Below are 17,473 nucleotides of genomic sequence, written 5' to 3'. Positions count from 1 at the left end.
TTATGTTCAAATTCTTGAATTGTTTATTTTTATTCTATATTCTATACATTTCACACCTTTAAAGGTAGAACTTGATAGTACTGGTATTTTGACTTCCAAGTGCCCAATTTTTGGAATGGTAGAGTGTTAAAGTTGAAAGAGCCTAAAGGTCACCGCTGTAACCCCTTCATTGTATTTAAGAGTTGTTCAGGCTCATAAAGTTGACTGGGGATAGACCTGGGAACTTGATTGTAGTCTCTTCTTGCTCAATTTTCCTTCTAGGGGACTATCTCACTGTCTCCCCAAACCCATCTAAATTCAAGCTTAGTGCCCATTCCCTAATAGTTGATCCTCTTTTGACTTCACTGTTTGTACTGTTAGCATTCCTAATCATCATCTGGGCTTGGGATTCCAGAAGCATTACCTACTTCCCGATTTTCTGTGACCCGTCCATTCATCCAGTCGGTTGTTATGTTTGGTTGATTGTTGCCTTTTATTTCCAAATCCTTAAGCCTCTATTCTGGCTCAGCCCTCTAAAAGGCTGGGTTAGTAGAATGTAGCAATTTCCAAAGTGGGTTGTTCCATAAAAATTAGTAAGTTGAAAAAATACCCATAAAGTGAGTAAATGGTGTATAGTGATAAAGGTATCCTTGGAGAAGTAGGTGTTGGCTAAACAACATTTTGAATAAGTTTCTTTGCAGAAAGGCTTCTCATGGCCTTTTATTTGTGACTGCAGACTGTGATTATCCCAGAGAGAGATACAATATGCACGTGTCCCCGTTGTGTGACCATTGGACCACTCTGGGCGGGCCCATTATATGATCACACTGCTATCATTCCTTCACGGTACCATTTCTAGATCCATTACTAGCTGACTTTTTGTGAGAATACTTGTTTGATGTGAGCCACACTTGGTTCACTCTCAGATGTATCTTATCCTTGTTTCCTCATTTATTCTCCTGGGTCTTTCCTTCCCCCTGGAAGCCCCTCTCCGCCTGTTACACAGCTTTCACAACCCAGTTGTGTTAATCATTTTTGTCGGTTTCCCCCAGACTCTTGCTCTTCTGAACTTACAGCATTTATGTAAGTTCACGGCTTAAAAAAAAGAGAAAATATTTGAAACAGTCAGAATATTGAAAGTAACATTGCGTACCTATAATAGTTAAATTGCTGGAATTCGCAAAGGTGGCATTTTCCATATTTGTGTCTGTTGAGGGATCACACACACATTGTATTCTTCTCTTTCTCCACTGGTAAACTTGTACATGTTACCCAAGCATGGGGCTTGTTTTTGTTTTTGTGTTTAAATTTTGTGTTGTTGGTGTTGCATTGCATTTAGATAGTATTCAGGGAGAATTGCCATCTTTGGGGCTTCATGGCTTGCCATCTGCAAACTGATACACCTCTCTATTTATCTATGTCTTTTATGTCCTTCAATGAAATTTTATAATTTTACATGTAAAACTCTTTTATGTCTTCTGTTAGATTTGTGCCAAGGTGCTTTATGGTTTTTGTGGTCATTGTGAATGGTCATGGGAATTGAATTGCGTGTCATATTTCTGACTGGTGTCACTGGTGTACAAGAATGGTGTTGATTTTGTATTTGTTTATCGATGGTTCTTGGCTGATCAAGTGTACATTTAAACTTTTGTTTGTTCTTAGAGCCTGAAGTTGGGTGGCTTATCTAATAGAGCACAAAATACCAACCTGTAATGGAAATGTCACAGTTTTTTTTTTAAGATTTTATTGACTTATTTGACAGAGAGAGACACAGTGAGAGAGGGAACACAAGCAGGGGGAGTGGAGAGGGAGAAGCAGGCTTCCCGCTGAGCAGGGAGCCCGACGCGGGGCTTGATCCCAGGACCCTGGGATCATGACCTGAGCCGAAGGCTGACGCTTAACGACTGAGCCACCCAGGCGCCCCGGAAATGTCACAGTTTTTAAAATTACTGTAGGGATGCCTGGCTGGCTCAGTCAGAAGAGCATGAGACTCTTGATCTCAGGGTTGTGGGTTTGAGCCCCACGTTGGGTGCAGAGATTACTAAAAAAAATAATAAAAAAATAAAATAAAAACTGTTCCTTTAAAAAAAATAAATAAAATTACTGTAATACCTTTAGAAGTAAAGGGAGGTGACTTTTCGTTCTTTAATGTATGCATTCATTCATTCATCAGATGTTTGGGCGCCTAGTGCGCACTACTACACTAGGTGCTGAATCTTTACTGGTGATCAAGCAGACATGGTTTCTGCTCTCACGGCGTATGAGGAGGGAGAGACTTTGCAGAAATGAATGCAGATATTTATGACATATTTATGAGTTGTGATGGGTGCTGTGAAGGAAAAGGACAGGGGGCTGTGAGTATAAGAAGGGTGGGGAGAGGTGACACTAGATTGTGGATACAGGGAGGGCGGGTCTGAGGACACTGACATTTGTGCAACCACTTGGGGGCTGAGTTGGTGCTGGAGGGGAGAGAAGCCTGAAGAGCTTTCCAGGCAGTGAAAACCAAACCAAGCTCAGAAGCCCTGAGATGGGGCTCTGCTGTGAATGGTAGATAGATGGAAATTTTAGTAATCAATGACTTAAATTTTTTGTTATTGCCTCTTAGTAAACCATCATCCTAGTGGTATTACATACTGTGTGAATTGCGATGACATGAAAATATTTATTTTGGATCAGTATGTTCTCCTTCCTCCTCAAATGAAACTGCTCAAGTGAAGAGAGCTACCTCTGTGATGTGGCTTGAACTGGGCTACGGTCCATCCTCCATCCCCGACCCCCCCGACCCCCCCATCTGAGTGCTGCCATTACCCCACGCACTGGCTTCTGCTAGACACATCGGGGTCCTGCTCAGACTGGGGCCTTGCTCTCTGAGTCTGGAGAAGCCCTGTCTGCCCTTACTGGGATGGGTCTTGAGCAGGGCCACCTTTGGCTCTTGCAGTGGCTAAGCCCTTGCCCCCCTCTCTCTGGCACCTTCTCCAAATACACACTGAAGGCTTTGGGGGTAGTGGAGGGGTCCGGTGTGAGTTACACACACCTCACTCCACTGGAATAATGGCTCTTTGGTCGTTGAGGCTTTGCGCCTGGGACAAGTGTGATGGAGCGTGGTTCACTCTTACAGGCCTCAGTGGGAGGCAGTGTGGTGTCGTGGTTACAGGCCGGCTCTGGACAAAGTATTGGTTTGGAGACTTGACTCTTCTGCTTAGGAGTCCATGACTTGGGGCATGTTGCTTAATTTGCCTCTGCTTTCTCATCTGCAAAATGCGGGTCATAACAGAGCCTTCTTCCGGGGGTAGGATTCAGTGTGTTAACGTGTGTGTGTCTAGAAGAGTGTCAGCAAACACTCCATGTAAATGTTGGTTACTTCTTCTTGGTCTTTCCTGAAAATGGGTTCCTGGGGTTCTTCCTCTTCCCAGCCAGATGCTCAGATCCGTTTGAATCCAAGCAGCGCGTATAATTTATGATTTGATACGGCACTCTGGTTACGCCTGAAAAAGATGAAGGAATAGAGATGGCAAAGAAATAAACCAAAATGCTATCAGTGATTGTGTTAGGGCAGTATACTCTGGTGACTTGCTGTTACCCCTCTGATTTTATGCATCTTCTCTAATCTGGTTATGTTACTTCTGTACAAATAATAATATGATAAAACCTTATGAAAAAAGGCTAGGCTGGCAGTTGCCCTAGTGGGCCGTTGAAGTGGGGCTGGAAGAGGGGGGCGCCTGGGTTCCACCTCCTTGGATTGCATTTACATGAGGTGGTGGAGTACTTTCCCATATATGCTTACTGTTGGAGAAATACAACAGTATTTATTAAAAGCCCTTAGTAGAACTATCCCAGTAAGTTAGACGGTGGGGGGATGCAGTTCCTCCTGGAACCCTTTATTCTCTGTTTCTTTTTCTGTCTTTGTTTTCCTTTTTTGTTCCTTCTTGCACTCCCTGAGTGGGCCTCCAGCCATCTGTTACTCACTCTCCTTTGGGCTCCTCTTACTCCCCTCCCCCTTGAATATTGTTCCTTTTAATCCCCCATCTTTCTCCTTTCCTTGCTGTCCTGTAGAAGTGATGCATACATTTCTATAATTCAAAGAGTAAATTTTATTTATTATTAATTGTAAAACTAAATGTAACTTGTTGCCCTGAAAAATCTAAATTGAGCAGCCTTTTGTTTACTCACAGCTATAATTAAATAATTGATTGATTGATTTACTTACTAACTAACTCCTTAACCTCTGTGTGGGGGGGTGTCCTGTGCCTCCTAAAAGCACCAGGAATCTTGGGGGATTGGGAGGCTGAGAGCAAGGGAAGAGTGAGGGAATGCTGAAGTTAAGTTTTTCCTCTTTCCCTATTTTGATTAGGGTGATCAGTATTGTTACCATTTCATTATGTGTCAGAATTTTTGGGCCTTTCCCAACTGGAAGAACAGAATTCTGGAAAATTACCAAAATGCATTTTTACAAAGAAAATGTTGCCAAATCTGACACATTTCCTCAAAAGCCTGTTGATTTTAATTACTTTTTAAAAAGTTCAGTGAGCTTTCCAGCTTTCCTTTCGTGCCCTCTTGTATAATTATGATCGGAGAAGAAATGGGCTTTCCTGCTAAGTTCGTTTTATCTGCAGGAATTTATCTGTAAGCTGTGGCATCCTCTAAGTATCCCAAAATAATACTGACACAGATTTCAGAGAGGAGATGACAGCAGTGTTGCCTGGCCTGAGTGGAAGAGCTCTTTTCCTTGAGAAATATTGCCGATTGCAGTGACATTTCACAGCTGAATGTGAAATCTAGTTGAGGGGATTTAAATGAGGTGATGCCTTCCTATACCTGATTTCACAGTTTATAATGTTTTTCATCTCTAACCACAAATGCCCAATTTGAATGTAACATAAATATTTATGAGCATTCCTTCTGTGCGTTAAGGAAGTCTGTACAATTGCAGTAAAACCTAGCTTTATAGAATGGGTGTAATTAGGAGTTCATATTTATTTTTCAACAGGTTTCATCATAGGAGTCCTTTGCATCAGAAACACTATCTACACCACTTCTGAGTGAGGCAGCCGTCCGAGAAGGTATGTCTGTACGTACACCTCTGCTGCACACCACGTTTTGGCACAGACGCTCCCAGGTGCGGGCGTGATTTGGGTGGCTCTTGCCTGTTTCATTTCATTTAACCCAAAAATGGAGGAGGAGAAATTTGTTGAGTTTGTTGGTATGAGGCATCCAAGGATAGGGCGTGAGGGTTGAAGAAATAAAGGTAAAACTGTCAGCCCCACCTTAATACTTGCCATTTGTTGCCAATGTGGGAAACAAACAAAAAGGTGTAGGTAAAATATTAAAGGAACCGTACCAATTGACGTCCTTAGGGGGCGACCAGGTTTCTGTCTCATGGACTCCCGGATGGAAGAGCTGTCAGTGTCTTTCCTCTTCGGATGGAGAACATGTCCCTCTTTACCTGGTGGACATTGGATATGGAGATGGCTTCACCTTCTGTGATTTAGCTTCCAGCTTGACATTTGCTCTCCTGGCAGCAGCATGCGTGTGATGATGATCTTTTCTTACTAGAACACTTAATAACCATGGCAGATGTTGGGAGCTCGGTTCCACAGTCGTACAGCTGTTTATATGTCCAGTTGGATTTCTCGAAAGAATGAATCAGTTTTTTTAGGATCTCATGCTGAGGGCTACAAGGATAGTAGGATTTAAGGGGAAATTTATTTAATGGGAGTTTGCATTGGACGTTGCAACAGATGTAGCGCGGATGTGGAATGACAGCTGAAGGCAGGTCTGGAGTAAACCTCCCATTTATCCTTCAGCCAAGCAATTCTGAAAGTCCAAGATGGCTGGAACTCTCATTGGGACATTGTATACTAGAGAGTCATCTTAGGAACATTCCAGAAAGTTTGGAAAATGGAGGAACTATCAACTCTGGTCATTTCTGAATATTCCTTTCCACGCTTTTTATGCCTGTGTTTTAAGATCTGTATTGCTGCCGAGTTTTTGAAATCAATTTTATAGTTGTGTATTATTCCACTGCGTACCGTAATGTCCTCAAACATTTCTTACAGTTGGGCATTTGGGTTGCCTCCACATTTTGCTGTTGTGAGTAATACATTGATTAACATTGTTGTACATAGAACTTTTTCCGTATTTCGAATATTGATCTTCTGACAGTAGATGTTGAGAACAGTGATAGTTGGAATGTGGGAGGGTTCCCCGGTTCCTTTGAGAGGTCAGGAATGGCTGGCACACACAGGCCCGAAGGGGACGGGTTCTCTTTGGGATACGGGGCCTCAGGGCAGTGAGTGAGGCTCGGCAGACTGCCGAGGTACAGGGCCTAGAGCTCAGGGACAAGCCAGGGCCTGAGGTCCAATGAAGGGATCGCCGGCATCTGGTTGAAGATGTTAAGATTGCTTGGAGGGTGGAATGAGGAGAGAGGAAGGTGGGTGATAGAACTCTGGGGAACATTGTTTTGTGACTAGAGGAAGGAGAGGCCGCTAAGAATAAGGAGTGATGGAGGTAGGAAGTGGGCAGCCAGGAAGAAATGGCTCTATGGAAGCCAGGGCAGGAGAGCGCTTAAGGAGAGAGTGCAGTGGGCAACGAACAGGTGGTGACATTTTATCTGAAGCTGTTTCAGTGGCATGTGGCAAGTGTCAAAGATAGGCCTTGTCAGAAACCTTAGCTGTATGGAGGAAGAGACTGGAAGTAGGCAATTGCCAGAAGGGGTCGTAGGATGGTTTATTAGTCTGCTAGGGCCGCCATAACAAAACACCACAGACTGAGTAGTGGAAACAATAGAAACGTATTTTCTCACAGTTCTGGAGGCTGTAAATCCAAGAATAAGGTGTCAGCAGCTGTAGTTTCTTCCAAGGCCTCTCTTTGGCTTGCAAACAGTCACCTTCTCTCTGTGTCCTCATCTGGTTGTCCCTCCATCTGTGTCGTCTGTGTCCCAGTCTTCTCTTCTTATAGGGACACCAGTCATATTGGGTAAGAGCCCACAATAATGGTCTGGTTTTAACTTAATCACCTCTTTAAAGGCCCTTTCTCCAAGTACAGTCACATTCTGAGGTCCTGGGGGTTAGGGCCTCAACATATGAATTTGGGAGGGGGACACAATTCGGCCCCTAACACATGGCTTCTAGGCCTGATAACCCCGTCTCCTTCCTTGCTCTGTGCTCCTTCCCATCCTTCACATGGTTGATCATCTGCTCCTTCTTGTCATATGTGTGTCTTGGCTTTGGTGACCTGTGTTCTTCTGGTCTCAACCCTCAGCTCCTCCTGACCCCCTTGGTGTCCACATCCTGCAGGGTTTGGGCCTTGGCCCTCTTCTCTTCCTGAAGTCAGGTTCCTCTGTCTGTCTTCAACTCCTCAATGGCAACTCCTCATCCTGTAGCAAAGTATTCCTCCTTCCAGGTGTCAGATTAACTCTTGTTTTATTTTGATGATGATGATGATTGATTGATTGATTGTTTTATTTTATGAGAAGACTAAACCATTTTGTGATCCTGTCCTCATGGTTGCTTATCTCACAGTTAAAAAAAAAAAAATGGTGGGAACATTGATTTAGGTCAGGGTTCAGGAAAACTTTATATTTGAGTTCACCTCATATTTCACAAATTAGTGTTTTTCTCCCTTTCTTTTTAAGGGTCTGCCTTGGTTAAAATAAGACTGAATGGGTTGCTATCTCAGTAGAGTATGGGGCAGAATTATTTTGGCAGGTGTGGTATTACTGCCTTTTTGTTTCCAGATGGAGGTTTTTTGTTTGTTTTTAAAGCTATAGAGGTTAAGATTATCCTGTTTGATGCCTAGGAGGGAGGCTTCGTGTGCATATTGGTGAAGGGAACAAGGTTGACTTGTGGAGGATGTTATTTAAACTATGGTTGGTTGTTTTGGAGTTTCTGGTGTATATGTATTTGCATAGTGTTTCTCTCAATAATCTTTTGAAATATATCAATATGATTTCTGCATAAAGTTCATATTTTTATTGAAGAGGCTGAGTATCAGATTTCTAAAGTATGTAAATTATGGATAGATTGACTGTTTGGCCACCCAAAATGGAAGCACCCAGATTTTACTAGGCAACCTTGAGAGAAACATTTATCTCTGTTGACAATTTTAAAGCAGTATGTAATTTTAAAGTATGAAACTCAAATTTAGTTTTTAATAGTAACTTATGTGTTTATTCTATCTTTAAGAGCCGGGTTATGGAATGACATGTGACTTTGTACTCTTGACTCTGTGTCTGGTTGTGGGTTTGCAGTGTTATTTTTGTGCTTTCTTAAATGACTTAAGCACTTCTGACTGTACATTTGGGACAGAAAAAATATGGCAGTTGGATATAGTTTTGAAAAACCGGCTAGATTTTTAACCTGGTAATACGATAGTACTCTTCATTATTATAATTTTCTAGGCTCACAGCTTTAGAAAATGGTATAAGGTCTTAGGGACCTCCAGACTTGCTGGATTAGTTGGTGTTCTTTTTCTCTGCAAAATATATCAACTGATGTCCATAACACATGAAATGGTCAAAGCTACAGGGCTCCCCTGTTGTGTCTTCCTGGGTTTCTTGTTCTTTTTCTTTTTTTAAGATTTTCTCTCTTTGAGAGAGTGCATGAGAGAGCATAAGTGGGGGGAGGGGCAGAAGGAGAGCTCCCCGCTGAGCAGGGAGCCCAGTGCAGGACTCGATCCCAGGACCTGGGATCATGACCTGAGCCGAAGGCAGACGCTTAACCAACTGAGTCACCCGGGCGCCCTGCCCTTGGGTTTCTGTTCCCACATGGACATGTGTGAGTGTCCAGACTCAGCTTTTTTTCCTTCTCCCCAAACCTGTTTTTTTTTTTTTTTAAAGATTTTATTTATTTATTTGAGACAGAGAGAATGAGAGAGAGAGAGAGCACATGAGAGGGGGGAGGGTCAGAGGGAGAAGCAGGCTCCCTGCCTAGCAGAGAGCCCGATGCGGGACTCGATCCAGGGACTCCAGGATCATGACCTGAGCCGAAGGCAGTTGCTTAACCAACTGAGCCACCCAGGCGCCCTCCCCAAACCTGTTTATGCCAGTTGTACTTACTCCTCTATTTAATATAAAGATTTTAAATATATGTGCAAAAGTAATTACTGTTTTTGTGACAATTTATTTGAATTCGTTTGAATGTTTTGGAAAGCACCTGATAAAAAGTAAGTTTCTGAAACGGAATGGCGGCTGATTTTAGAGTGGCTGAGGTAACTGTAAAGGAGTTGGGGAGTCCTAAAAGAAGAGTGTTCCCACTAATATTGTCAGCCATTCAGGATAGGTGGGTTCAGCTGTGATTATGTAAGACCCAGGAATCTTAGTGGTTCAGAGCAATAATCTGCGCTCACTTGGTGCGTTCACCGACGGCCAGGTCCATGGCTCTGCTCTGTGTCGTCCTCGTCCATACTAGGGGACACAGTGTGATGAAGCAGCCCCCTCTGGAACCCTGCTGACCTCTTGGGTGGAGGGAAAGACCGCGGGGAAGCCTGCGTGACCCTGCCTGCATTCGGCGAGGTAGATAACCTTCTCACCGAGTAGTAGTGAGCATCTGCACTGTTTCTCTGGTGTCTTTACAGCCTCACCATTTCTTGAAAGAAATTTGACCTTTAAAAGGGTGATGCCTTGAGATGGTTTATAAAAGAAAGTACCGCTGGGTACTGCAGCTGGTGGACATAGACGTGGAGAAAAGGCCTCAGCATTACAGCAAAACACGGGCAAATAAATGTATGATGATAGGGTTTAATTTAAAAAAATATGTTTTGGTATTTATCTTTTTAAATGTCTTCCAACTTTGACTTTTTTTTTCCTTTAAACCAAGCAGCCAAACTGTCAATCCTTATGCATTTGGATGAGAGAGGCTACTTTAGTCTTAAACCCTCCTGTCTCTCTTGCCCCCTCCATCAATTAGTGTTCTGCCTTTTATGATAGAGTCGTCTGTTATTTCTCTTGCACTTATCCACCTGTTTCACTTCCATTAGTTATACCCTAGTTCTAGATTTGTGCCCTAGCTGGTTTCCCTGCTGCTAGCTAGTATGGTACCTTTACTGTACAATTGGAAAAAGGTACCCTTCAGGGCAGACACTATCCCACAGAGGTCCACTTGAAGTCAGTGCCCACTTTCCCCCTTGGCTTTTTATGCAGTGCACAAACTGAACAACTGCACAGAGCAATTTTGCTTCTTGCTTCTAGCTTTCTCCCAGCTAATTTGGACTATTCACTAAGTAAACAACCTTTACATTTTTTGTTGTCTGTCGCTGCTCAAGACATTTTTGATGACTCCCCATAATCTATAATGACTATCTTCGATCTTATTTTCCATCATACTGTCACCAGTGACTCTTAGTCACACTTGTGGCCCTCTGGATGCACTGACTGCAGCATAGACACAATAGATACTCTTCCCTCTCCTCTCCCACCCATTCCCACCACATTCCCAGCTGTAAGCTCCTCAGCTTGGACTCTCTTGTCTTGTCTCAGCTTACCTTTCCTCCCAGCCTCACGATCCACCAGGGCCCCGCCCCAGCTGTCTTCTGCTGTCGTTCTTCCTAATCACTCTCTTCTGGTTTGTTCTTCTTGTGTTAAAGTTCTTCTGCTGGACCACATACTGCTCATCCTCAGAAAGTCCAGGTCAAGTTTCTCCTCTTTAGCCATCCTTGTCTGATCCTCCTACACCATAGTAATAGCTCTGCCTCTAATCATAAACCTGAGTCTCTATATTCCTCTTTCTGCGGTGAATCACCTTGCCCTGTGTGACACTTGTTTTATGAGTTATTCGGCTCTTAATGTGTTTTCTTTCCCCAATTAGATTGCCAAAGGCTGGGAAGTCGTAGATGCGTCTCTTATTCCTTTCTCCCAGAGTCTGTGTATCCCAGGTGCATGGGTCAGAGCAGTAGCCTGGAGAGAAGAGAGTCTAGCTTGGTTAATCATATAATACAGTTCTGGATGGAAGCTCAGGCTGCTTCTTCCCGGCCACAGGATATTGACCTAGTTTCCTCTTCTTATCTCTGTGCAAAATATTTGTTGTACTTAGTGTGTTCTCCCTGTCACAACGAATGTTTGTCTCTTCCTTTCATATGAACGGAATGCTAAAGTACTAGTTAAATCAGTGGAAAAAACAATGGAGAAGAAAAGTTGGTAAGCAGTTTTATTTAATTCCTAAACTAGGGGACCTTACAATTATGTCGTTTAGAAAGAACTTTATAGTTTCCTTTTAATCTATCTGCCTGCCTGCCTACTTATTGAGAGACATGATTAAGGGTGGATTGTGAATTTTAAGTTTTTATGCCTTTTAATTCAATGACTTAAAATGTAATAATATGATATTTTGAAGACCTCTTATTTTGATAAATTACTGGGAGAGGGAAATGAATTTTTCTTAATCAGGCATATCCAGTGTGGTTGACTATTGAATATCTTATTCCTTTTTTTTTTTAAAGATTTTATTTATTTATTTGACAGAGAGAGACACAGCGAGAGAGGGAACACAAGCAGGGGGAGTAGGAGAGGGAGAAGCAGGCTTCCTGTGGAGCAGGGAGCCCGATGCGGGGCTCGATCCCAGGACCCTGGGATCATGACCTGAGCCGAAGGCAGACGCTTAACGACTGAGCCACCCAGGCGCCCCGAATATCTTATTTCTTACCCAAATTTCCCTTGGGAAAATTTATTGAAAATTTATTTTATACATGGCCAAACTGATTAACTTTAAAAATTGATTTTTGTGTAGCTTTACAGGTTAAGTGTGTGCTTATATTCTAGTAAAAAAAATAGTGTGTGTGTGTGTGTGGGGGGGGGGACATTTGTATGTTTGTATCCTCATATAAACATATGAATAATTGCTATGTCTTACAGAACTTTTGGAAATGAGAACTATTATTCAAATTTAGTTAACATTTATAAATTTAAATTTAGTCAAATTTTAGTAAACATTTTAATTTATGACTTAAAAAGTTATGTTATAGCATGCCTTATATGTTGATTTGCTGTATCGTGTATGTTTTAGTTCTTCATAAATACTTCAGAATGTACTTAGAGATATCTAAGATATGTATTATGGTGCATGCATTTGACTTTAAATTCAGTATTGCTTCCAACATGAGAAAAATTAGAAAAACTTTGGCTCAGAAAATACTTCCCAGGGGCGCCTGAGTGGCTCAGTCGTTAAGCGTCTGCCTTTGGCTCAGGTCATGATCCCAGGGTCCTGGGATCGAGCCCTGCATCAGGCTCCCTGCTCGGCGGGAAACCTGCTTCTCCCTCTCCCACCACCCCCTGCTTGTGTTCCTGCTCTCTCTCTCTCTCTCTCTGTCAAATAAATAAAATCTTTAAAAAAAAAAAAAATACTTCCCAATTCTGATTGTTGATTTTAATCAACTTAGGTAAAGTAACCCACTGCAATTTAGCTCTTTTCTTTAAAAATTCTTTTTTAATGACAAAGTAGTTCCTCTTTCTCAATTTACATCATCATTGTCTTTTTTGGAAACATCTTAGCTATTTTTGTTTGATCAATTCTCAAGTAATAAGCACTCATGAAATCCTAATGTAAATGTATAAACATCTCTCCCTTTGATTACATAGTTGATTTATTAGACTTTGTTTCAGTGAATATTCACTGCTTGAGGAAGTTTCTGAATTTTTATTATTCTAAAAACCTTTTTCTTAACCACAAGTACAGAGACATTACCAAAATGCAGTGTTGAGTGATGCATATTTTTCTCCTTTTACTATATAGGTTTCTTAATTTTGTAATCTTTAGGCCCCGTTTTGCTTTCATAACTAGATTAACTCACTAAAATAGTCAGTGCCATTTTGCAACTAGCCATATAGTTGTAAACAGAACACATTCACTCATGCCTTGATGCCTGTAGTTAGGAAGATCCAGTTGACTCCGTGCATTTCCTACTGTGCTGTGTATGGTTAGACCCTTAATACATTTTTTTGCTGGTGAGGTCAGAATAAAGAGCTACTTTCCTTAACCTCTGAGTAAATGTCACTGAGAAAGATTCTTGTGGACTGGCATTCTTGGTCTTTAACATTCTTTATAACCAGAGACAGGATGAATATTCACCGAAAAATTAAGGAACTCAGTCTTTGCAGATTTGAGCATTTTTTTGTTGAATCGGTGATGACAGACTGGGACAGGATCTTAGGAGATGATGTATTCCCCCTTTGTGGGGAAACTGAGGCTCAGCATTGGCAGTATGCCCAAGGTCTCACTCTGAGCCAGCTGCAGAGCTGAGTCTACGACTTGGATCTTCTGGGTGTTTTTTCTGGAGCCACTCTAGTAGTCATTCTAACCTCTGTGATTTGCAGACAGCAACAGCTGATGTTTCCCTGAGGACTGACTTGCTTCCTTGCCCCAAAGAACAAGTGCACTAAATTCAACACATTTCCCTCTATTGTCCCTTAAAAGAGCCTGAATGATGGGAAGGTGCCTTTTTAAGTCTGCTCTGGGGTACCATGGGCTGTTTTCTTGTGGGCATCTTGTTCAGCCAGATGTCTTAAAAAAACCAATCCATAGGGACTCCCCAAACTGACGGGTACAGGAAATCCTCTGTGAGTGCTCACCAGGGGCAATGCACTGGTCTTTTAATTATAAGGGAGTACCTTGAGTGATGGGATGGTAGGATCAAGTATAAAGAGAACAGAAAGAACGAATCTACAGGCAGTGTCAGGAGGTGAAGTGGGGCAAGGGACAGAATGACTTGGTGAGGCTCTTAGCACATGGGATGGGATCTGGACCCTCTGATTAACAAGCCAGTTCATTTGGAAGGAAAGTTGGTTTTCCCTGGGTGCTTGTATTCAGTTTAATACTCATTGGTCGCACTTGGTATCTGTGCACCGGCCAGGAACAAGTCTGAGCTGTCGGGTGTGTCAGTTAAATTTGAGCACTTTTACATTCACCTAGGGGTCCTGGGGCCTCAGGTTTGCCAATCTAAACACATTTGGCTTATTGGAATTTTTTTATCTACCTTGAGGGAACACATTGAGAAGTCTGTGGGTTATAATTAGCACACCGCACGTGCAGCTGAGTTTGTGTTTCTGGCCGTAACAGAGGTTTATGGTTTTTGGCTACCTTGTCCCGGAGGAACTCAGAGCACTTTTCAGACGTTAGCTCATTAATTCTTCTCAGACCCAGTGTGAGTAAGATAGCGTGGCCATAGGTTCCCCCTAGAGCCAGAGACTGCTTGATGTCCATTCTAGACTTTCTAGAATTTTGGCCGGTGACGGCTGCCAAGTTGGGGGTGGGAGATGGGCGGAGAGGGAGGGCGGGGGTGGCTTTCGGACCCAGTTTTGGTGGTGGATGGCATTCTCCGATGTTGCCTTGCCCTTTGGCATCGTTCCTGCCATGACTCTGCAGAGCTTCCTCCAGGAAATGATGTTGGGGACAGTGACTTTGGCTGCTTTTACTCCTCAGGGTATTGAACCCCATGGGATGACTTTTGCAAATGAGGCAACTCTCTTGGTTTTTGACCTTGGATACACATGCCGGATGCACATGCTGGTAGGTGAGCTCTTCAGGGTCAGGAGAAATGGGCATGGGGAAGGAGGGAGCTAGCATCCAGTGAGATCCTGCCCTCTTAGGGGCTTTGCTTTCTTAGCCAGCCTGCCTCAGAACCCTGGGGAATGGATGTTGTCATCCCTGAGCTTTTAGATCAGAAATTCAAATTCCAGAGATGAATTAATTCCCTTGGATTCGAGCCTAAGACAGTGATCCAAAGCCTGTGGTGTCCTGTATTGGGGCAGATCAATAGGGAATTCTCAGTGATGGTAAACTCTTGTTACCAAACTTCTGTAGCAAATGACTCTTCCCAGTGTGGAAGCGAAGCGTCTCTTTAAAAAACTGGGTGTGTTGGGGTGCCTGGGTGGCTCAGCTGGTTAAGCTTCTGGCTTCAGCTCGGGTCATGATCCCAGGGTCCTGGGATCGAGCCCCGCATTGGGCTTCCTGCTCGGCGGGAAGCCTGCTTCTCCCTCTCCCGCTCCCCCTGCTTGTGTTCCCTCTCGCTCTGTGTCTCTCTCTGTCAAATAAATAAAATATTAAAAAATAAAAAAATAAAAAAACCCCAAAAAACTGGGTGTGTTGCGATAAGTTTGCTGACTTGGGAATGAGGTTGATGGGTGCATGCAATGTAATAGGTGTGAAAGACCGCTCAGAGCAGTCAGGAACGCTTTCTCCATGCCCTGCCTCTTCCAGAAACCAGGTGTGCCACACCTCCTGGGTCCATTTCTCTCTCTTCTAACAGAAGGGCTTGCCTGGGATCCTAACAGATTTTGCTCAGACATCAGAAGAGAGAGTTTGTATCTTGTCGTCCCAAACCTTCGATGTTGCCATAGTAGCCACTGTCCTGTTTGACTCAAAAATCCTTCTGATTAGTCTAGATAATATAGTCCCCGTTTTCACAGTTGGAAAAACTTTGTTTTTAACCAGTCACTTTACAATTGTAAAGTTCTATGCTATCTTTCACATCCTTTTTTTTTTTTTTTAAAGATTTTATTTATTCATTTGAGACACAGAGATAGAGAGAGAGAGAGAGAGCATGAGCAGGGAGAGAGGCAGAGGGAGAGGGAGAAGCAGGCTCCCTGCTGGGTCAGGAGCCCATTGTGGGGCTCGATCCCAGGACCCTGGGATCATGACCTGAGCCGAAGGCAGACGCTTAACCATCTGAGCCACCCAGGGGTGTTAACTCTTAGATCACCAGAATGTTGAATTAATTGCCCCTCCCATTCACAGAGCTTTTTAGGATCTGAGTCTGGCTTCCTGGCTTATGGACTTCTGTATGCTTTTAGCTATTTGTTTTCAGCCCCTGTCCAAATCTATTCTACTTTATCATTGTCTGATAATTTAATGTTCTTTGTATTACCCAGAGTTTGAACACAAGACAGCTTACTGGATGGGAATTGCCAGTAGTTGGGCCTATTTCTTCCCTAATCCAAGATCCTAACAAAACCAACCTACCAGCAATCCATTAAATATTTATAACAAAAAGCCATGGTGGCGGGGGGGGGGACCTTCAAGATGAAGTGGTTTTAACCATAGAATAAATTATTGGGAAATCAGATAATGGTATTTTATGTAGTAAATGCTGTGAATCAACACACCTTCTGCGAGTTTCCGTAAGGAAGTGTTTGATAGGAGTGCAAATCAGCATCACTGAGCCCTTTCATACCTGCATGCTGGGGCCCACCTTCTCATTTACTCTGGGGAGCCCTGCAAAGCACCCACTGTGGTTCTCTGCCCCTCCCCCCAACTCTCTTCTTTGAAAACCGTGCTACTTGAGTAAATTGTCCTACCACTTGCCCTTTAGGTTGGTAAATACTGAGAAACCGTCTTGCCCGTTGGTTTCTATCCCGAGTCTTTCCATTCCTTGTGTATCAGTTGAAGTTCTCTGATTATCCTCTGTCTGTTGTGAGCTGGATGGGAAGGGTAGAGTTGACAGAAACAGTCTTGGCAGGAAGAGCAGCCTATGTATCTCTGATGTGCCAGCCGGTGGGGGCGGGGGGGAGGTCACTCAGGCCTTCTCCAGGGACGAGGAGACCAGCAGACGCACCGCTGTGCAGGGGATCTCTTGGCTTGCTCAGCACACGCTGCCGGTGAGGAGTGGCCACTCATTCTGGTTTTGGTCAGGGAGGATTGATTTAAGGCATGAACCTTGGCTAAACCCCTTGAGAGCCTACTACTAGAACCACTCTGAGGACCCAAAGCAGCTTTTCTGTCTGTCCCCTGTGGTCCCAAGCTGCTTCTCTGTGCACCCACGTCATTCCTCTTCTCGGATTAGCTTCAGAGGAAGTCCAGAGACTGGCAGAGGCTCCCCTGAACGGGACACCCCGTCCTCTGGATCCACGCTGACTTTGTCATAGCCACCTGCTGATAGTCTCTGTCCTCATTCGAGAACCTTGGAAGCCGGCATTGTTTGGGCTGGTGTATAGCCACAGCGCCGTTAGCAGTGGCCTGGCTGACGGAGCCATCGGGGGCCTGGCATCTGTGTGTGTTGTGTGTGTTGCCTTGGGTGGGGGGCTCACCGGGGAGAGGTGAGACTGGGGAGGAAGGCCAGAGTCGGGTTGTGAAGTCTCCATCTCTGGCAAGGAATTATTGTGTGTATGGTTAAAGGTAGATAGCGTAAAACTTAGCATTTTAGCCTTTTTTTTTTTTTTTTAAAGATTTTATTTATTTGCCAGAGAGAGAACGAGAGAGAGAGAGCATAAGCAGGGGAGCGGCAGGCAGAGGGAGAAACAGGCTCCCCGCTGAGCAAGGAGCCAGATGCGGGGCTCGATCCCAGGACCCTGGGATCATGACCTGAGCCGAAGGCAGACACTTAACTGACTGAGCCACCCACGCGCCCCAACATTTTAGCCTTTTTAAGTGCACGGTTCTGGGATGTGAAGTGCCCTCACCCTGTTGTGCAGCCATTACCACGGTCCCTCTCCAGAACTTTTTTGTCTTCCCAAACTGAAGCTCTGTGCTCATTAAACTACAGCTTCCCATTCTGTCTGGTGACCAGCATT

The 17,473-nt window shown here is 43.7% G+C and overlaps 1 protein-coding gene across 2 annotated transcripts in view; it reads left to right on the top strand.

Annotated features, from left to right (window-relative positions):
• MYO1B (myosin IB) overlaps nucleotides 1-17,473 on the top strand; it is a 184,083-nt gene that overhangs the window by 7,103 nt on the left and 159,507 nt on the right. The window contains exon 2 of one of the 2 annotated variants that reach the window (XM_035007504.1): nucleotides 4,967-5,039. The exons of the other annotated variant lie outside the window; for it this stretch is intronic. The gene's annotated coding sequence lies outside the window, so the exon portion shown is untranslated. The remainder of the gene's footprint in view (nucleotides 1-4,966; nucleotides 5,040-17,473) is intronic. 2 annotated transcript variants of the gene reach the window in all.

Source organism: Mirounga leonina, unplaced genomic scaffold (genome assembly GCF_011800145.1).
Source record: "Mirounga leonina isolate KUSES-001 unplaced genomic scaffold, KU_Mleo_1.0 Mir_151, whole genome shotgun sequence".
Taxonomy (NCBI): Eukaryota; Metazoa; Chordata; class Mammalia; order Carnivora; family Phocidae; genus Mirounga; species Mirounga leonina.
Note: the sequence above shows the minus strand (reverse complement) of the source record. Positions and strands in the feature narration are given on the sequence as shown.